We start from the raw sequence: 22738 nt of genomic DNA on the forward strand, positions 1-22738 counted from the left end.
AGAACATGACATCATGATATGGTTTCCATAGAGTAAAGTGAATTGACTCCCACTACTGAGGGAAATAAATAAACATGATCTGCCATCTCTAACCATGAAGGTATTTCCAATATAGAAAGGTTCCTAAAGGATAAATTAATTTAATATTGTGGAGTCTAATTGATTATAGAAATCGCACTTATGGAAGGTTTTATTGAAAGCAGTAGACAGGCAAATCATATGAACTCAAATGTATTTTGACAATAATTTTATGAATCCTAATGCTGTATCTCTCAACATAAAAAAGCAGATATAATTGAACAAAAGAGAAAATGGGAAAGAGCCTCAGTGCGCTCCAGGAGATTTCGTGATAAGGTCATGAGGTATACACACAATAAACATTCTTTGCTAGACACAGAGGATTCATCCTTGTGCTACTCAGGAATGTTTCCCTGGTGGTTATCTTTCATAATGCTCTAAAACACTATTCAGGCTCCATTAAGAAAAAAATAATGGCTTTCTTATCCATTAATAATCCTTATATGCTACAATAATGAATGGCCAGGTAAAATGCATTAACATCGCAAATGTACAAAGAATTTTGTGCTTAACCAACCACATTATTAATTAGAAGTGAGGCCAGTTCTACAGAACAGAATTTATGAATGATAGTACAATGATGATCAATAAACTCAGCCAAGGATTTTAAAGTCCCTAGTAAAGAACACACTGACATTGTTTTTCTAAATCATCATTTTGTCAAATTCCTTTATAAATATTTCTGCTATGTCCTTTGGTATGTGTTGCTGATTATTTACATAGATAACACTTTTATTACTAATGTTTTGTTAGCACAATGATACATATTTACATAAAGGACTGTGAATAAGCAACAGTCAGTACTCAGACATAGTTGGGGATTCTAAAAGTCCCCAGATGGGTAAAAGCTAGAGGACTGGAACAAATGCTATCGGATGTCTCTATAAATGGCACGGCTGTTGTAAACATTGCCTCCTAAAGTTAGGGTTACATGTGTGCCCCTCAAAAGACTGAGGAAATATTCAAGAAAGGAAGAAGGAGGGCTTCTCAATATTCCAACCCTATATGCACACATCCTTACTGTCATAGATGGCTACCAGAGTAGCAAGTTTCCTGTTTCCTTAGAAATGTGGTCACTGGTAAGGATAAACAGAACATATTTCAGAGAAATAAAACAACATACAACAAAATCAGAGGGATCATCCTGCTAAATGGTGATAAACTCAAAACATTTTTATTAAAATCAGGAACAAGAGAAGGAAGTTTATTCTTCCTGTCTTATTCAGCATAGTATTAGGAGACTACATTGAATATGATATGATTTTATGCATAAAAGTTCCTAAATGTGGCATCATGAACCTGACAATTCTGATAATTACATTCAGCCATGTAGCAGTATAAAAAATTATGAAAATTCATGTCCTGAAATAACAAATACATTGTTTAACAAGCTATAGAAACAATATCATTTATAAAACATTATGTATCATATTGTGATATAATATATGTCATATACCATGTTATATAAAATATTACATATATTACATATGTCTATATTTGATTACCAATAATGTTCATCACACAAATTAAAAAATAGTGTTGTAAAATTAGATAGAGACAAAAAAAATTCCCTGTAAAATAAACTTGAATAATGAACAAAGTTCAGGTGGTATCTGCATGGCAGATTTCAAATTATTCTATGACATAGCTGAAGTAACAAAACTGTAATGAATGTTGCCACTCTGTTATATCTGTATTAATTAACACCTCTTTAGAAGCAAGAATCTTAGCCAACGGTCAGACTGCTGTTGACTTGGATCAACATAGTCTTGAATTTAAGATTTTTTAAATCTTAAACACAAACAACATTTTGTAATAAAAAACAAAATACAATGAGTAAAAGAATAGGATAAGCCTCTGAGGAAATCTGTGTCTCAAACCTATTATTAGTCTGCATTGTTGCCTCTGCACACATCTGAGAGCATTCAATTTAGCGTTTTTATGGCATACTTGAGTATGTTAACAACTGGGTCTCTGATTCTTGTGTCTGCTCATTTTCCTTCTGTTGGATTGCCTTGTCCACCTTCAATATGTTCTTACTATATCTTATTATATTTCATTTTGTTAATGTTTGGTTGTTATCCCTTGAGTGTTCTTTTCCTCATGAGAGACAGAAAGGGAAGTGATCTGGAAGGGAGGGGAGGTTTTTAGAAACTGGGAAGGGTTAAAAAAGGAAAAATTTAATCATGATATAAATAAAATAAATAAGAATGGAAATGAAAAACTGGACAAAAATCAATTTTCAATTAAAATACACCATTGTATAAAGAAAAACAAAATGCGATTCCAAAAAAGACCAGAAATAATTCAAACAGAAACAAAAGCAACAACACACCCTTGTGGATTTATCCGATGGAGGATGACCAAACTCCCCAACAAACAAACCACCCAAAAAAAAAAAAAACCAAAACCCAAATGTGCATTCTATTTTGCATATCTTATAAAATTCATGCATATCAGAGGATGAAAGCAAAGTATAGACTACATAGCCAAAGAAAGTTATTTCCAATCCACCAGTTTATTGTTGAATCTGGGCAAAATTAAAAAGACACTAATGCATTGTCAAAACATTGAAATTGGATCACCTTATGTGATCACAGAAGAGAATGGTTTATCGTTCTGTACTACTCTATGCATTGTATGTCATGTGAGTATGTTTGTAAGTGTTTTTGTGCATGTATATTTATATATACATACATACATACATACACACACACATATATATATATATATATATATATATATTTCCACATGCCTGCCGTTCACACACCCAACTTCACTCTGCCCACTACTCTTTCTTACAGCCATTCTGAAACACTTATCCTTTATTGGAACTATCATAACATCAAAACTCTTTCTTACCTGATACCACTAACTATTCAGAAACTGGAGGTGCAATCCACGTGATCTATTGTGTGCTTTCCCTCTGATGATAATCTGTATGTTAACTCTCAAGTGTTTTTTATTCCTTCAAATCTTTCAGTCTATGGCAGATACCCAGATACCACTGTAACTTCATTTATGGATGTAATTTTTATGCAAAATCCATTTACGAACTTAAATTCCTTTATATTTTTCTGACTGCCATTACTCCCACACACCAATAATCCACAATACTCTCAGCTCTTTGAAATGCTAATATTCACCCTGTAAGAGAACTTATCTGAAGTGACAGGGCAGATTGACAGCTCAAGGTGAGGGGCACTGCAGCAAACACAACACAGGACAGGACAAAGGAAGCCAGGTCCTGCTCTGATAGGTTTCTGATCTGACATTTCAGAGTCAAAGGCTTGAGATGTATAGAATAATCTTCTTTTACAATGAATTTGCCATATTTAGTGTGAAGAAATCACCTCTATGAAACAAATTATGGGGATATGAGAGAGCTGACCTTGTTTGCTACATTGCCTTGCAGTCCAGTCCTAGGGTGCTTTGACAGGCATCTTTGTCTGCCTCTTGTCTGAACAGGACCTGCTGCATGACTTAAGTAATCACACTGTAACCCGCCCCTGTTCTGTGCTAGTGAGCTAGCATAACCCTCCAATCACGCATGTGTGCATGGTTGCCAGGCTGCAGTGATTCAAAATCTTTTCGAAAGCTAATGACACAAGGCAGGCAGATGTGATCTTTAAGCTGTACTATTGCTAGAATGAAAGTGCTGGGTCTTCAAAAACCCCTGTATAAATTGGTCAGGGATAAATTCAAGGTGCTTTTTGGGCAATGATGCCTACAGGATATTGAATTATATTCACATTTAGATCTCTATACAAAGGAAAGAAAGAGTGCTTAGAAAAATGTAACAAAATTAGAGAATGTACGAAACCACTAGATACTTGTAATATCAGGAGAAATCACTAAAGAATAAAAGATGCTACTTTAATAATATTCTGCATTAGTCAGATTTAGCTTGATTAGTTGGATTTTCAAAGGATCTGATGTGCTCATGTAAATGAAGCACTTGCCATTAACATAACGTTTGTTATTTACTAAAAGCATTGGTTTGTGATTCAATGATGATTTTTTCTTCTGTTTTAAAAATTGTTACTTTGATATATTTACTTTTTTGTTTGATTTTCTTTTAAATAGGTGCTTACTTGTTCAATTTAGCTGGAATGGAAATTCACTTGATGACAGGGCTGTCTTTTAACTCAGAGATTTATTGACTTCTGACTTGTAAGTGCTACATGTAAACTCGCATGTAACCACAGTTAGCTGGATTTTTAACGTTAATTATGTGTACATATATACATTCTCTCTGTCTCTACCACTGAGATTCTGTCTCTCTACTTTTAAGCCCGAACTTGTGTCTTTGTGGGTGTGTCTTTCTCTGTCTGTCTGTCTGTCTGTCTGTCTGTCTCTCTCTCTCTCTCTCTCTCTCTCTCTCTCTGCTCTGTCTCTGACTCTGTCTCTGTCTTTGTCTCTCTGTGTCTCTCTGTCTGTCTCTCTCTCTCTTTCTCTCTGTGTGTTTGCATATGTGTAGAGCTATTAATTGCAAAAGGCTGTATTTGTCTCAAGATATGCAGTTACATGTAATTTGAGATTCCTGACATGAGTTCTGAGAAATAATTTTGCAGTGCAGTATTACTTTTTATAAGCAGAAGCACCACTCAACATCACTATGCAACTTTAAACCTTGGTGATTCTGATGACCAATGAATATGAAAATGGAGTACAAACAAAAATGTAGAGTAGCTGCTGAATGTTAATGATTGTACAATCATTTATGTACAATCATTTATGTTTCAATAAAGGTAAATTATATTGACTTAATAATATCCTTTTCTGCAAGACAAAGTGTACCTGGGAAAGAGAAATGCATCAGGAATTACAGAATGTGCTTCGAATTTGGACAATCAGCCCTGTGTCCTACAATCAAGGAAGGAAAACATTTGCAAAAACAACAAGGTGACTTTGAATGCATACGGAATACTCAGCTTCCTATTCTATAGCATTACTTTCAGAAGCTATCCCTGTGTGGCGAACTTTACTTCAATATAGGACTGAGAAGATAAGGATGGCAATATATTAATACATATCATATTGAGAGAAGGAATGACCACTCTTAAACAGGCTGGGCTACTGCAGATCAGACCCTCTGAATCTTCTGTCAATGCTGGAGATGTTTAAAACTTGCTGCAAAGATTATTCTGCAATCTTGATTTTAAAGATACCTTTCAAAGATTGATTCCTAATATTAAAAATCCTGTGAAATTACAATGCCGTAGTATTGTATTTATCAAAATTGTCAGAGGATACTTGGTAACAAGTACACAATTATAATAATTTACTATATAGAGAGGCAATGTTTGCATCAATAGATTTTTTTTCTGGACAGGATGATGCTGTGCAGAATAGACTGGATTTAAAATACAGTGCTCCATCTTAATCTGCCAACTATTTGGTTAAAATAATGGTTTTTATGTAAGCGATAATGGCAACGATAATTTATGGTTTTCTAAACAAGAAAATGAATCCTAAATGTTTTTGCATTTTATACATGTACTGTGTGTCAATGTGTGATCAGGACACTGAAAACACTGAAAGAAATCCCTGTGTTTTATCATATTATTGTTGGTTTGTTTGTTTGTTTTTACTGGATTTTTTTATTTATATTTCAAATGTTATTCACTTTCCCGGTTTCCTAAACATAAGCCCACTATCCCATCTTCCTTCCTTCCTTCTCTAAGGGTGTTCTCATCTCCATCAAGCCCCTCCTGCCTTCCCCCCCAACATTCCCCTACATTGAGAGTCCAACATTGGCAGGACCAAGGGCTTCCCCTTCCACTGGTGGCCCAACAAGTCTATTCTCTGCTACCTATGCAGTTGCAGCCCTGGGTCAGTCCATGCATAGTCTTTAAGTAGTGGTGTAGTCCCTGGGAGCTCTGGTTTTTGCCATGGTTGTTCATATGGCGTTCCAAGCCTCTTAAGTTCTTTCAGTCCTTTATTTCCTCCAATGGGGGTCCTTTATTTGCTGCTCCAAACTGTGCCTCCATATCCCCACCTATGAATATTCTTGTTTCCCCTTTTATGAAGGAGTGAAGAAGAACCTCACATTTTATGAGCTTTTCGTTTTCTCTGATTAGTGGAGTCCTCCTTTTATCCTCTTCCTCCTTTTTCTCCTCTGATTCCTCCTCCTTTTCTCCTTTATTTTATTTCTAGTTTTGTTCATATTCTGTTTAATTTTTGGAATTTGTGAGACAGTGTCACATTCTGTAGAGTAAGTTGGGCAAAAATATGAAGTAAATATTTTGCTTCTATTTCTTAAATGATATGATTAATATGTAAGTCAATATATCTTGAATGCTTTAATTTGATTTGTAAATGTGAATTTGATTTTGATCATTAATTACTTTTAGATTTTTTTGTTTTGTGAAAAAGTCCAGTCATGTTGGCACATGCCCTTATATCTAACAATTTAGAGTCATAGGACGAGAGTCTACTATGAGTATACTTACAGCCAGAATTACATTTTAGAATTTGTAACAAAAACAAAAATATATTAATAAAATTCAAATTGTAGTATAGTAGCAAAAAATTATTTCTTCTCTTTCTGTATTTCTAGTGATAAGCAGCATGTTGCTGAATTAGCAGTTTATATCTCAAACCTCAGAGAAGAAGCAGAGAGTCTTCTCTCAAAACCTTCCACAAACAATCATCAACTAGGAGTCAACTGTTTAAAAATTAGAAACTAATCGTCGACATCTCATTGAAACCACTGCATTCTACTCTTTGTCACCACAGACTTACAGTCAATTTATAATAAAAGTATACTATACAAATTTAAAAGACCCCATTATTTTTCATAGAATGAACCCTGTTTAAAACCTTAAAGTGTCGCTGAGCCTCAAGTCAATACTTTCAATGTTACCCCTGTAAAATCAAAATATAGTTACATATTTTAGCATACAAGCACATAAAGCATATATCACTTTTTCTCTAAAATGATTTCCCGCTCTTCTGATTAATGGTTAGGATGACCTTCAGCATCATATTATTCTGTCCCTACCTCCTGGCTGCTGTTGTTTCTTGTGTGTATAGTATATCTGCATTTGTGATGAAGGTCAAATTCATATCTGTTTATGTTAGGCAAATATTTTACCAAAGGTTGAATATCAAACATATCTGTCCTTGGAATTAAAAACCCAATAGCATTTCCATTTTCAAGTCTTTCACAATCCAAATTCTCTATAAAACTCTAACATCTCATTTTGAAAAGGGGGCTCTTTTAAAAATGTACTTTCTTACCTCCAGAGAGAAGAAGCAATCAATTATGTGAACAGAGCAAAATCAAACCACAATGGTGTTAATACCTCAACATCTTATTGCCTGTGATCCACTTACTATTTTCTGGTATATTTGAAAGGGTCTGAGCAACATCATCATCATCAACAACAACAATAACAACCACCTCATTGTGAGTTATCCAGAACCTCAAAGATAAATACAGAATGTATCTGCTTATATTTTGATATTTTAAGCCCTGACAATGGCATACAAGAATTAGGCAGGAAAAAAGGATTTTATGAGTGTAGAGAAACTATATAAAAAATGATGGGGCATATTTGGGGGATACATTGGAATGTAGCAAATAAATGGAGATGGGGGAATGGAAAGGATAGAGTGTAATACTAAGGAGGACAGCTATATGTAGGAGTCAGATCAGTTCTTAATATATAACATAAATAACAAATAAAGGATATTAAAAAATGGGAGAGAATGATAGAACTAGACATCTCTTCCCACCAAATGAAATCTCCGACCCCATGTATTGGCTCTATCTACTATATTTTTGGCCAATGTGTCCTCATTGTAATACTCCAATCACTTCAAGCTATTGCCTAAGCTACTGATTGCTGCATAAGGCTGATGATGGCTCCATTGTTGAAGACAACACCTACATTTCTTTTGAACATAGAGAAGACAAACAGGTGCCTCACTAAAACATTTACCTTTTGAATAGTGTTGCTGGTACAGAAATGTGTTTGGCAGGGTTATTGAGGGAAAACTTAAACACCAACCCACCTCTATACTATTTGACCTACCACACTCAGCTGCCTACAGGATACAATGCTGCAATCTTGGCACCTTCAAGGAAGTAAGCAACCACTATATGACTGGATTTGAGACATACAGAGTGAGATAGAACACATTTCTTCCATTGTTCTCATGACAATATACTGGGGTTTAAGGTTTAAAGCAGGTATTATTGTCTGCTGTGCAAATGTAGATGCAAAATGATTCCTAATAATATTCTGTTATGCCCATATATCATTATATTGCTCTATTGTCATCACAGAAGCTAGCATATATAATAGATGGGGCCAATTACAGAGAACTATATCTGCACAATATACAAAGTGAAAGACCTTGGATCATACTCTCATAAATGAGTCATTACCAGATAATCTCTTCCTTCATGGCTCAGGAAAGATTTTTAGAAGTCATGGTAGGAATATTGTAAGGCACAGTGGTACTGGGATGAATGCAATTAAGTGATCAATAATGTCCAGACACAACAGGACTGATATACATATATACTTATATAAATCAGGAAGCCATGCAAAGGATCTGCAGAGGTTTTGCAGGTCAAATTTTTTGGTGTCCAACCACTAATATCTGTATCTGAATATGATCTACCTCACTAAGAAGTTCTCTCATTGTGACATAATTTCTAATATCAAAAGTGCTTTCATCCAGTACAGTTTCATGGGAATAGAACCTACAATCAAGCAGGTACTTCATTCTAACTTACATAAATCAATGGTAATTTTGAATTTTTTTATTCATAATATATTATATTTTTGACCATGCTGGTAATTTCCCATATATTCTGACTTCCAATTTAATATTTTCTTCGACTTTCTCTGTAAGTATGTATCTCTGTGTGTCTATGTGCTTCTTGTGTTTTATCATTTTTGATTCCATTGGTCGTTTGTTCTGTTTTAGTCAGGTTAGCTTTTTCTTTTCATGTTTTCCAAGGGGTGGGGTGAGAACATGAGGAAATAGGTCATTTTCCAGATGGAAAGAATCAGGGAGGATGAAATAATGAGGCGGAATATATTGTCGGAAAAAAATCAATTTTCAAAAATTATTAATTCAAAAACTGATACAGATTGATATTATTTCATCTTCATGTATTAACATTTAACTAAGCAAGTCTTCAGAGGATAAATTTCTTTCTATTGGTCAGAGGAAAACTTGTGCAAGTCAATCCTCTATTTCTACTCTGATGCCTTCCTGGATAGAACTCTGTTTTAATTGGAGTTCATTTTACATACTCTTTCAACTCACTGGTGAATCAAATTATTTCATTCACTGGAACAGTGAAGTTTCAACCCAGGAACTGCCATAGCCTGGGGATACTTCCTAGACTGAACAACGCCCCTATGTCTCAATGGTTTAGAAAAGAATGAATATCATTTGATTTGATTTGTACTGTCCTTTTTTTCGAGCATGAAATATAAAGTTACTGAAAAATATTTTACTCTAATTATGTCTCAGATAAAGTAGTTATTTGTTTATTTATGTCATTTAAACTCACTTCTTTTGGTGATTTGTGATGCATCCTCCCAAACTGCAGCCTAGGTTTCCTTCTCACTAGTTTAATCCAAAGTGTACTCAGACGGGTAGTCCCAGTTCATCTCTCTCAGTGTGGAATTACAGGTTACAGCATGGTACCTTCCGTCTATATTTTCATATTTGAAAAATTCAGTCCCTAAAAGAATTGAAATTCAAAGGTAAATGAATGGAACTAGAAAACATCATACTGAATGAAATTTTTCAGACCACCAAGACAAATATATTATCTATTTGCTTTTATGAGGACATTAGCTGTTAAATCAATGAACCAATGTACAACCTACAGAAGCAGAGAAATTGTGTTTAGAGTTTGGGACTAGGAGTAATAGATAGGTCTCCTTAGGAAAGGGAACTAGAATAGATCAATATGCATGGTATGGGTCTTGAAAAGTGAGGGAACAAGTAGTGATAATTAGTGAAGACGTGAGTAGAGGAAGGAATATGAAGATAAATAAAATTAAGAGGCATCCTATGGTTACTGTGTTAACAAACAGCAAATCCTTTATGAATGTATGCATATGAATGCAGTATAAAAGATTTCTTTTAACATTATGTTTCTGGAATCAGAAATTTTGATTATTTACTATAGGTTAGGTAGAAATGCTATGACTTTGTGCATATCCTATTTAGTGAGATGATAATTCTGAACCTGCATATAACTGTATTCCTGAAGGCATAACATTATAAAGTCACATGCACCCAACTGTTACTGTATGTGGGACAGGGAAAAGGGTAAAGGATAATGAACAAATGTGGAGTGGCACTTTGAGATATTGATCTTCAGTAATTAACTGAATATTGTTGATAGATTCCAATTCACCAAGATCTGTCTGTCTATCTATCTATCTATCTATCTATCTATCTATCTATCTATCTATCTGTCATCATTCTACCTACCTACTTACCTACATATCTACCTACTTATCTATAATTTATTATTATGGATATAATACATTTGGCATCAGCAAAACTTCATGCATGAATTTCCGCATTATATTTGTGTGTGTATGTGTGTCTGTGAATTTCTTAGCGTGGCTTGATCATATTCAGCTTTTCCTTCCATTTCTTCCAGATGAAATCCTTCCCTGCCCATCTAGTTTTGTATCTTTTTCAGAAACAATTTAAACTGGAGTATATATAGCTGTGAATCCACCAACTTGTTACATTAACAGGCCTGGAAAAGTTACCTACTGATGCAATAGTGGTATGAGTGACATCAAAATAACCAGCCTACATTATTGTTGGATTCAAAGCTTGTTCCACAAATTGAAATGTATAAATTGTCCTGTTATTTGAATCAAAAACCTGTAGCCAAACATAATATAGGCCTGAAGGGAAAGCAAATGTTATTACTCTGACAAAAGAGCATAGTATTAATCTAAGTCCTAATGACTTATCCTTAACCCATACCTTACTGTATTTTTCAACCGTCTTGAGAGAAGATTCTTCTGCTAGAACATCATGCCTAACATAAAGATCAATAACTGTTCAAGATGCATGGAGTAAGAGAATGCTCAATTCCAGTCACTAAGTAAAATGTCTATATCATGTTTATCTCCCAGGGTTCAGGATTCATTGTGGAAGAAAGGCTTGTAGAGTTATAAGTATTATAGACAGTATAGAACTAAAGTCAGCTTTCTTAAATGTTGTGACTACTGCTGACTACTACACACTGACTTCTGTGTAAGATACACAGACATATATTCTCTTTTTCTCTGTCTCTCTGTCTCTCTGTCTCTCTGTCTCTCTGTCTCTCTGTCTCTCTCTGTCTCTCTCTCTCTCTCTCTCTCTCTCTCTCTCTGTGTGTGTGTGTGTGTGTGTGTGTGTGTGTGTGTGTGTGTGTGTGTGTGCCATGACCACATATAAAGGTCACAGAAAAATTTGGAGAGTCAGTTCACTACACGTGTTTGTATATGTATTCTAGAAAGAAAACTGAAATTGCCAGGCTTAAACAGCAATCACCTTTATGTAAATTGCCAGGGTCATAGGATGCCTAGACAGGCCTCACCTGCCTAGAAGAGGAGGGGGTGAATATTTGAAAGGTAGTGGGAGCGGTGGTGACATGGGAGGGGGACAGCAAGCAGAAAGTAAAGGGAAGAAATAAAATATAAAATTAAATTTTAAAAAGTTAAAAATGATTTTCACATACATATGTTCTAGGTGTAATAAATATATAAGTCAGGAAACTCACAATATCATAGGTCTGTATTTCATTGTAGGGGAGTTTTTACAAAACAATGGTATAAATATGAAGGGAAACTAGTGACAGACTAAGTGTCTTACTAAGGTTTTTACTTCTGTGAACTGAAACCAAGAACAAGACAGCACTAATAAAGATCATATTGAATTGGGGCTGGGTTATAGGTTCAGCGGTTCAGTATATTATCTTTAAGGTAGAAGCATGGCAGTGTCGAGGCAGACATGGGCCTTCAAGGGTTGAGAGTTACACCTATGTTATAATGGCATCAAGCAGAAGATTGAATCCCAGATAGCTAAGATGTGGGTATTGAAGGCCACACACACAGTGACACCCTTACTCCAAAAAGGTACATTTCCTAACAGTGCCACTCCCTGGGCCAAGCATAAACAAACCACTGAATAAATGGTGATGGTAGTAGCAGCTGAGATTTGAGGAATGAATGTGAGGAAGGGTAAATATCCCTAAAGTGGTTTTGAAAAAGGCATATGGAAGCAAACTTCTGTAAGAGGGGCTTCACTACACAAATATACATAGAAACATTTTACAAATAAGATTAACTAGTAATAAAACAATGGTTTCTATACAGGACACTATAGCCAGACAAGTACATGGTCCAGTGCCAGATTGGGTTGTCTACTTTTAATTCACTTTTCAGAGAATCCCCGTACAGTCCATCCCATTAAAAACCTTCTTGGTTACTATACAGGATTTTAAAGTAGGACCCTATTGCTGAAGTCAGCACACGGTTAAGACAGTGAACAGAGATAAATTTATCTAGCATTGCCCAATCAGCTTGATTCTACTGTGTATCTTAGTGGATAGTTTTCACAGTACCAGAATATATGGAGCAGGCTACTGAAGGTAAATGAAATCACTACTTTGTCAAGCTTGGAAATCCTCCCTGCCAATGAATACTAATACTTCCAATACAGTGATGAATTGCCTATCATGAGAATAACCAACATTTTTAGTTGGATTTGAGTCCCAAAATGAATTCCAAAATTGGCACAGTTTTCCGTAGTAGGATCCTGCACCTAAACAGTGCATTCATACTACTTGCACATCGACTACTATTACCGTGCTAAGTCTTACTGATTTAAATCAACCCATAAATCCTAACCATACCAATAAATAAGTGTTCCCATGAAAAATATTCAGAGACTAGAAAACCACACATACACATGTATAAATGAGTAGGCATAATTTATTTCTTAAATAAGAAGGCAGTGATTCTTGTTTATATTGTATAAGTTAATATATGCAATTTTCAGAGTTAGCACATGTACAAATTTCTGAGTAAAAATATGTGGCATAATAATAATGATATATGCAAAATAGTTGATAGATTCCATAAACCCATGTGGATGGTGCTTTCCATGTATTCGTGATCATTAAATAATTAAAACAGTGAATTCAGACGAAGGTACCATCATGATAGACATTATTGCTTTTGTGAGTTGAAATGGGACAGGATTACCTTAAAGGCAATGTTACTAATGCATCATGATTCCAAATTGCCTACACCAATATACTATGTAAATGTTATGATTTTTCCCTTCACCATTTGTGGATGTTCTTTGAAAAGAAGGAGGTCAAAATGTTGAAATGCATAAAATAGTAGAGAAAAAAGGTAATATTGGAATTGATAAATTTGTTGTGCTGCAGTTTCTTTTTAAAAAGTCTGAAATACGAAGATTATGACCCTAGGTTTTATATAAATTCCAGTTTAATCTATGAGTTACTTTCTTACTACAGACCAGTCTTAGGAACTAAGTGCTCCAAATTTGAATTTTATAAACAATGCTTTATCATCCACTTGTGGTATATGGGTGATTTTGGAAGCAGATTTATAGTATGGAGAATCATTTCTCTGAGGAAAATGAAACTGTGAGAGGACTAAGGTTGAATAAGTAAGAGGACTACTTCAAAAAGCAGTCCTGTAACTAAATAAAAATTAAATTTCAAAGAATATCTATGAGCTTGTGAGATTCAGAAAAACTCATGAGTATATTTGTAATACTTATTTCAACCTCATGGGTTTTCTAAAAATTTAAAAACTATTACTTTAAAGTTTGCTATTGAGACCCTTTGAATTTTGGAAGTTGATTGTGCTCTAAGTCTTGCCAAAAATAAGTTCAAGAATTCTTCGTGAAAATTTGTTGAATGCAAAGGATAATTTGTTAGAACTTCAGGCATGGGCAGAAGTTGGAAGACTTCTGATCACAAACCTATTAGCTATTATTAGTGGACAATATTTTTTCCTTAAATACCCTCTCTGATATTGCAACCAAAATATTTTAAAGGAGTTCTAAAACAAGAATTTCTTAGTTCAGTTCATATATGAAGTCAATGAAAGAAGTTCCACACTGGGACGTGGTGATTTGCCAGGCAATGGGAAACCTATAATTACCTATGTCTTTACATATATATGGTATCTAGTTCCATTTCTTTGGGGAGAAATTGATGCTTTTATCTCAGAAAATAATGATTGGGTAGTAAGTATGCAATCCAAGGCCAGACAGTAACTAAAGCATTAGTAAAGTTAAACAAAAAATATATTACGAAGCCTGAAATTAACATACAAGAAGTGAAAATCATTAGTACTAGGCAGAAAAATTCAGAAATGTGGTTTAAGGTATATACGTTTGTAAGGGAGGAAGTAAATACCTTAGGAACAGGATTACTTTTATTCTAGAAAAAAATTACCTATCAAATTTAAGAGAAAATTGCAGAAGAAAATATCTTTACCGTGGAGAGGCAAGTTGGACAGATAATTTTTTTAATCTTTTCCCCATCTTTATTAAATTGGATAATTCTTATTTACATATCAAATTTTAATCCCTTTCCTGGTTTCCAGTCCAACATCACCCTAACACCTCCCACTCCCTGTCTAGTTGAGTGTTCCCCTCCCAAACCTCCCCCCATTACTGCCCTCCCACTAGACACCCATTCACTGAGGTCCAGCTTTGGCAGGACCAAGGGCTTCCCCTTCCACTGGTGCCTTACTAGGCTACCTATGCAGTTGGAACCCAGGGCCAGTCCATATATCGTCTTTGTGTAATGGCTTAGTCCCTGGAAGTTCTGATTTGTTGACATTGTTGTTCTTATGGGGACTCAAGCCCCTTCAAGCTCTTTCAGCCCTTTTTCTGATTCCTTCAATGGTGGTCCTGTTCTCATAATATGGACAGTACTTTTTAATAGTTTAATACTGTGTTAGACGTTGAAGACTTTTTAGTGTGATCATCCTATAAAGAGGCTTCAATGGTTGCTTTGATAAGGGACTTATTTGTCCAGTATGCCAATGGAAAAATACTTGGGAGAACAAACTATCCTCCTGGGTAATTCTGAGGCATACATACATTCATTCAGAGGCAAACAGGACTCACCATTTGGGCTGAAATTTCTTAGATCGTACAATACATTTCCACATAGTACAGACTCAATTTTCTGGCCTTACTGAAAACAAGTATATTTCTTGGTAATGATGTGAGAGTACTGAAGGATATAACTGTGGGAAGAATCTGAATCTAGGGTTGTCAAGAGCACTGCTACCTACTTGGATTCTGAGGAAAATAACATGGCTATTCTTACATTGAAAGAATTTTTAAAGAAACTTATCACTCTTTTTAATTAGGCATTTTATTCATTTACACTTCAAATGATATGCCATTTATCTCTTATCCCTCCACAACGCCCAATCCCCTTCAGCCTCTCCCCATCCACTTTGCCTGTTTGAGCGTGCCTGTTTACAATGCCTAGACTGTGAGACACAATCTTGACATAGCTCATATGCCCAAGAAGAGGGAAATAAGTAGACAGTGGACCAAGGGACATACCAAACACCTTTTTTTTTCTGCGAAAGCAATGTAGCAATTTGAAAAATCCTAATAATATTCTGTTATTCCATTTAATTAATATATTGTTCAGCCATGATCACAGAACCTACTATCTCTTATTGATGGCCACAAAGGCAGACATATACCTGAAGAATGTGTAGAGAATAAGAGAGATTTGGTAACTCAGTAATAAATGCAAGTTCTCTATCAAAACTTTCCCTTCATCTCTCATGATTATCTGTGTTGGGTGAAAACTAACAGCAAGTGGGAATAGAAAGAATGCAACCAAGGAACCAATTTTTTCAGATATAACAGACCTAACTCACATGTCATCTCATATAGATCATTAGAGCAGGTATATGGTTTCCATAGAGTAAAGTGAATTGGCTCCCATTACTGAGAGAAAGAACTAAACACAATCTACGATGTCTAACCATGAAGCTATTTCCAAAATACAAATGTTCCTAAAGGAGAAATTAATTTAATATGGTGGAGTCTAACTGATTATAGAAATCACATTCCTGGAAGGTTTTATTCAAAGCAGTAGACATCCAAATCATATGAACTCAATGGTATTTTAACAAAATATTTTGAATCCTAATTCTGTGTCTTTCAAAATAAAAACCAATAAAATTGAACAAAAGAGAAAGTGGAAAAGAACATCAGTTTCTTCCAGCAGATTTCAAGATAAGATCATGAGGTATACACACAATAAAATTTCTTTGCTGGACATAGAGAATTCAACCTTGTGCTATCCAGCAAAGTTTCCCTGGTGGTTATCATTCATAATGCTAGAAAACACTATCGAGGCTCCATTAAGAAAAAATAATGGTTTTCTTATCCATTAATAATCCTTATATGCTACAGTAATGACTGGCCTAGTAAAATGCATTAACATTTTAACTGTGTAAAGGGAATTTTGTGCTTAATTAACCAAATTATTAATATGAGGGAGGCCAGTACTACAGGAGAGAATTCAGGAATGATACTACAAACATGATCAATAAACTTGGCTAGGGATTTTAAAGATCCTACCAGAAAACACACTAACAGTGCTTTACTAAATATCGATTTTGTCAAATTCCCTTTTAAATATTTCTGTTACGTCCTTTGGCATGCATTGCTGATTATTTCTGTAGATAACAATTCTATTACTAATTTTTTGTTGGCATAATGATACATATCCACATAAAGGACAGTGAATAAGCAACAGTCAGTACTCAGACACAGTTGGGGATTATAAATGCCCCTATACTGGGTAAAAACTAGAGGACAGGAACTAATGCCTTGGAATGTCTTTGGAAAGGGCCTGGCTCTTGTCAACATGGCCTCCTACAGTTAGAGTTACATATGTGCCCCTCACAAGTTTGAGCAAAAATTCAAGAAAGGAAGAGGAGGGCTTCTCAATATTCCAACTCAATCTGCACACATTCTTACTGACATAGATGGCTAAAGGGGTAGCAAGTGTCCTGTATCCTTAGAAATGTGGTCACTGCTAAGGATAAACAGAACATATTTAAGAAAAATAAAACAACAGACAACAAAAACAGAGGGAGCATCCTGTTAAATAGTGAGAAATTCAATTTTTTTAATTAAAATTAGGAACAGGACAAGAAGGTTCATTCTTCCTGTCTTATTCAGCAAAGTATTAGGAGATTCCTTTGACTAAGATATTATTTTATGCATAAAAGTTTCTAAATGTGGCAGCAGAAACCTGATAATGATTAAAATTACTTTCAGCAAAGTAACAGGGTGAAAAAATTAATGAAAAGCCATGTCCAGAAATAACAAATATTTTGAAGAACAAACTATGTAAACAATGTCATTTATAAAACGTTATGTATAGGTTTGCGGATTTAGCTCAGTGGTAGAGTGCTTGCCTAGCACGTGCAAGGTCCTGGGTTCGGTCCCCAGCTCCGAAAAAAAGAAAAGAAAAGAAAAAAAATTATACATAATACTGTTATATAATATATGTTATATAACAACATTTTATATAAAATGTTACATATGTATTACCTATGCATATATTTGATGATGACCAATAATATCCTTCACAGAAATTAAAAAATAATGTTGTAAAATTATATGGAGACAAAAAAGATACCCTGTAATATAAACCTGAACAGTAAACAAATTTGAGGAGATATCATCATGCAAGATTTCAAATTGTATTGTGTAATAGCTGAAGTAACAAAAACTATAATGAATGGTGCTTCTCTGTTATTTCTGTATTAATTAACACCTCTTTAGGAGCAACAGCCTCAGGAAACCCTCAGAATGATGTTGGCTTGGATCAAAATAGGCAAGTATTTTATAAATTATTTTTTAAATCTGAAACCCAAACAGCATTTTGAAATACAAAACAAAATACAATAGGTAAAAGTATAGGGCGTGCCTGTGCGTAAATCTGTGTCTCAAAGTCTATTATCAGTCTGCATTCTTTCCTCTTACACATCGTAGAGCATTCAATTTAGTATATTTTTTTTTCTTTTCTTTTTTTTGGAGCTGGGGACCGAACCTAGGGCCTTGCGCTTGCTAGGCAAGCGCTCTACCACTGAGCTAAATCCCCAACCCTCAATTTAGTATATTTTATGGCATACCTGAGTGTGTTAAAAATTGGGTCTCTGATTTTTGTGTCTGCTCGTTTTACTTTGTTGGATTGCCTTGCCCACCCTCAATATGTTCTTTAAATATCTTACTGTATTCCATTTGGTTAATGTTTGTTAATCCCTTGGGTGTAATTTTCCTCATAAGAGCCAGAAAGGGAAGAAATCTGGAAGGGACAGGAGGTGGGGAGAAACTGGGAAGAGTTTAAAAAAAGGAAAAATATAACCGTCATATAAATAAAAAATTAAAATGGAAATGAAAAAATGGGACAAAAATCAATTTTCACGAAAACTAAACACCATTTTATAATGAAAAACAAAATACAATTTCAAAAAGCACAGAAGGAATACAAAGAAACAGAAATAAAAGAAAGGCACACCCTTGTGGATTTATCTGATGGAGGATAGCCAAGCCACCCCCCCAAAAAAAAACATAACCGCACAAAAAAACCAAAAACAAATCTGCCTTATAATTTGCATATCTTATAAAATTCATCCAAATCAATGGATCAAAGCAAAGTATAGATTACATATCCAAAGAAAGTTATTTCCATTCCACCAGTTTATTATTGAATCTGGGCAAGATTTAAAAGTAAAAACATATTAACAAATAACATATACCGAAAGACACTAAAGTATTGTCTTAACATTCAAACTAGATCACCTTATCTGATCACAGAAGAAAACGGTTTATTATTCTGTACTACTCTATGCAGTGTATGTGATGTGAGTATATGAGTATGTGTGTGTGTTTGTGTATATATATATACACACACATATATATATATATATATATATATATATATATATATATATATATATATATATATATATACACACATGTGGAAACGTGCTGGAAGGTGCAGCACGTTTCCACATGCTTGCAGTTCACAAAACCAAATACACTCTGCCCACTACTCCTTTTTACACCCATTTTGGAAACCCCTTTCCTTTATTATAGCTATCAGAACATCAAAACCCATTCTTACCTAATGACCCAACTATTCAGAAACTGGGAGGTGCAAACTACATCATCTATTGTTTTCTTTCCCTCTGATGATAATCTGTATGTTAACTCTCAAAATGATTTTAATCCCTTCATATCATTCAGTCTATGGCAGATACTGAGATACCACTGTAACTTCCTTTATGGGTGTAATTTTTATGCTAAATCCGTACACAAACTTAAATGTCCTTTTTATTTTCCTGACTGCCATTACTCCCACACACCAATAATCCACAATTTGGTCAGCTCTTTGAAATGCTAATGTTCACCCTGGAAGAGAAGGGACCTGAAGTGACAGGTCAGATTGACAGCTCAAGGGGTGGGGCACAGCAGCAAACACAAGACAGGACAAAGGAAGCAAGGACCAGATCTGATAGCTTTCTGATCCGACTTTTCAGAGTCAAATGCTTGAGATCTAGAGAATAATCTTTTATCCCAACAAATCTGAAATATTTAGTATGAAAAAAATCTTATCTACCTATGAAAATATTTGGGGGTTTGAAAGAGCTGACCTTGTTTGCTGCATTGCCTTGCTGACCAGTCCTAGGGTGCTTGTGACAGGCATCTATGTCTGCCTCTTCTCTGAGCAGGACTTGCTGCATGACTTAAGTAATCACACTGTAACCCACCCCCAGTCTGTACTAGTGAGCTAGCATAACCCTCCAATCACGCATGCGTGCATGGTTGCTAGGCTGCAGAGATTCAAAATCTTTTCGAAAGCTAAGGACACAAGGCAGGCAGATGTGATCTTTAAGCTGTACTATTGCTAGAATGAAAGCGCTGGGTCTTCAAAAACCCTGTATAAATTGGTCAGGGATAAATTCAAGGTGCTTTCTGGGCAATGATGACTACAGGGTATTGAATTATATTCACACTTAGATCTCTATACACAAGAAAGAAAGAGTGCTTAGGAAAAAATATAACAAAATTACAGAATGTACGAAAGTACTAGATACTTGTAATATCAGGAGAAATCACTAACGAATAAAAGATGCTACTTTATTAATATTATGCCTTAGATTTTACTTAATCGGGTGGATTTTTAAAGTTTCCATGTGTTCATGTAAATGAAGCACTTACCATTAACATAACGTTTGCTATATACTAAAAGCATTGGTTTGTCATTCAATGATGATTTTTTCTTCTATTTTAAAAATTGTTGCTTTGAGACATTTACTTTTTGTTTGATTGCCTTTTACATAAAGTTTTACTCATTGGATTTAGCTGAAATGGAAATTACCTTCTTGACCGGGCTGTCTTTTAACTCAGAGATTTATTAACTTCTGACTTGTAAGTGCTAAGTGTAAACTCACATGCCACCACAGTTAGCTAGATTTCATTAATGCTAATTATGTGTGTGTGTGTGTGTGTGTGTGTGTGTGTGTGTGTGTATAAATTCTCTCTCTCTCTATCACTGAAACACTGTCTCTCTGTTCTGAAGTCCCAACTTATGTCTGTGTGGGTGTGTCTGTGTGTGTGTGTGTGTGTGTGAGTGTGTATGTGTAGAGGTATGTAGGTAATAAAGGCTGTATATTTCTCAAGATCTGCAGTTACATGTAATTCCTGACATGATTTCTGAGAAATAATTTTGCAGAGCAGTATTAGTTTTTACAAGCAGAAGCATCACTCAACATCACTATGCAACTTTAAAAATTGGTGATTCTGATGTGCAATGAATATACAAATGAGGCATAAACAAAAATGTAGATAGCTCCTGAATGTTAATATTTGTACATTCATTTAGTTTTCAATAAATGTAAATATGATATTGACTTAGTAATATCCTTTTCTGCAAGACCTGGGATAGGGAAATGCCGAAGGAATTACTCAGTGTGCTTTGAATTTGGACAATCTACCCTGTGTAATATGATTGAGGAAGGAAAATTTTGCATAAATAAAAGGTGACTTTGAATGCATATGCGAATATTCAGCTTCCTATTCCATAGCAGTATTTTCAGAAGCTATCCCTGTGGAGCTAACTTTGGTTCAATATATGACTGAGCAGATAATTATGGCAATATATTAATTCATGTCATATTGAAAGAAAGGGATGACCACTCTTAAACAGGCTGGGCTACTGCAGATCAGACCCTCTGAATCTTCTGCCAATGCTGGAGATGTTTAAAGGTTGATGAAAAGATACTTCTGCAATCTTGGTTTCAAAGATAACTTTTAATTATTGATTCCTATTAGTAAAAAAGCCTGTGAAATTACAATGCTGTAGTATTGTATTTATCAAAATTGTCAGAGGATACTTGGTAACAAGTATGCCATAAGTTATACAAATTTATTACCTATACTGGCAATGTTTGCTTCAATGGCTTTTTTTTCTGGCCAGGAAGATGCTGTGCAGAGTAAACTGGATTTAAATATACTGTGTTTCATCTTAATCTGCCAACTATCTGGTCAAAAGTAATGGTTTTTAAATAAGGGATATTCTGTCTTCCAGATTTTATACAAGAACACAATTGACAAGGATAATATATGGTTATATAAACAAGAAAATGAATCCTAAATTTTTGCATTTTATACATTTACTGTGTATCAAAGTGTGATTAGGACACTGAAAACACCGAAAGAAATTCCTGTTTTATCATATTATTGTGTGTTTGTTTGTTTTTATTGGATTTTTCTATTTATATTTCAAATGTTATTCTGTTTCCTGGTTTCCTGGACATAAGCCCGCTATCTCATCCCCCTTCCCTTCTTCTCTAAGGGTGTTCTCCTCCCCATCCACCCACTCCTGCCTTCCCCCTAACATTCCCCTACAGTGAGAGTCCACCCTTGGCAGTACCAAGGGCTTCTCCTTCCTTTGGTGCCCAACAAAGCCTTCTTCTGCTACTTATGAAGTTGGAGCCATGTGTCAGTCCATGTCTCTCAGTAGTTTTAGTCCCTGGGAGCTCTGGTTTTTTGCCATGGTAGTTCTTATGGGGTTGCAAGTCCCTTATGATCTTTCAGTCCTTTATTTCCTCCAACAGGGATCCCTCAGGTGCTGCTCCAAACTCTGCCTCCATATCCCCTCCTATGAATAATTTTGTTCCCCATTTTGTGAAGCAGTGAAGAAGAAACTCACATTTTATGAGCTTTCAATTGTCTCCGATTAATGGAGTCCTCCTTTTCTCCTCCTCCCCTTTTTTCTCCTCTGTCTCCTCTTGGTTTTCTCCTTTATTTAATTTCTGTTTTTATTCATATCCCTTTTAATTTTTGGAACTTGTGAGACAGTGTCTCATTACGTAGAGTAGGTTGAGCTCAATTATGAAGATAACATTTTGTTTCTATTTCTTGAATGATATGATTAATATGTAAGTCAATATATCTTGAGTACTTTTAACTTGATTTGTAGATGTGAAAATGACGTTGCTTATTAATTACTTTTAAAAATTTTCTTTTTTTGTGAAAAAGATCAGTCACATTGGCAAGTGCCCTTATATCT

At 34.9% G+C, this 22738-nt stretch overlaps 1 long non-coding RNA gene across 3 annotated transcripts in view; it reads right to left on the bottom strand.

Moving 5' to 3' along the window:
- LOC148007680 (uncharacterized) overlaps nt 1–19889 on the bottom strand; it is a 104776-nt gene extending 84887 nt beyond the window's left edge. For 2 of the 3 annotated variants that reach the window (XR_015646630.1, XR_015646632.1), the window contains exon 1: nt 19818–19889. This is a non-coding gene — a long non-coding RNA (uncharacterized LOC148007680). Of the gene's footprint in view, nt 1–19783 lie in introns of all 3 variants that reach the window. The other variant, XR_015646634.1, reaches the window with a different exon arrangement.
- Between the last annotated feature and the right edge of the window lie 2849 nt (nt 19890–22738).

This window comes from Rattus norvegicus, chromosome 1, assembly GCF_021556685.1.
Source record: "Rattus norvegicus strain SHRSP/BbbUtx chromosome 1, alternate assembly SHRSP_T2T, whole genome shotgun sequence".
NCBI lineage: Eukaryota > Metazoa > Chordata > Mammalia > Rodentia > Muridae > Rattus > Rattus norvegicus.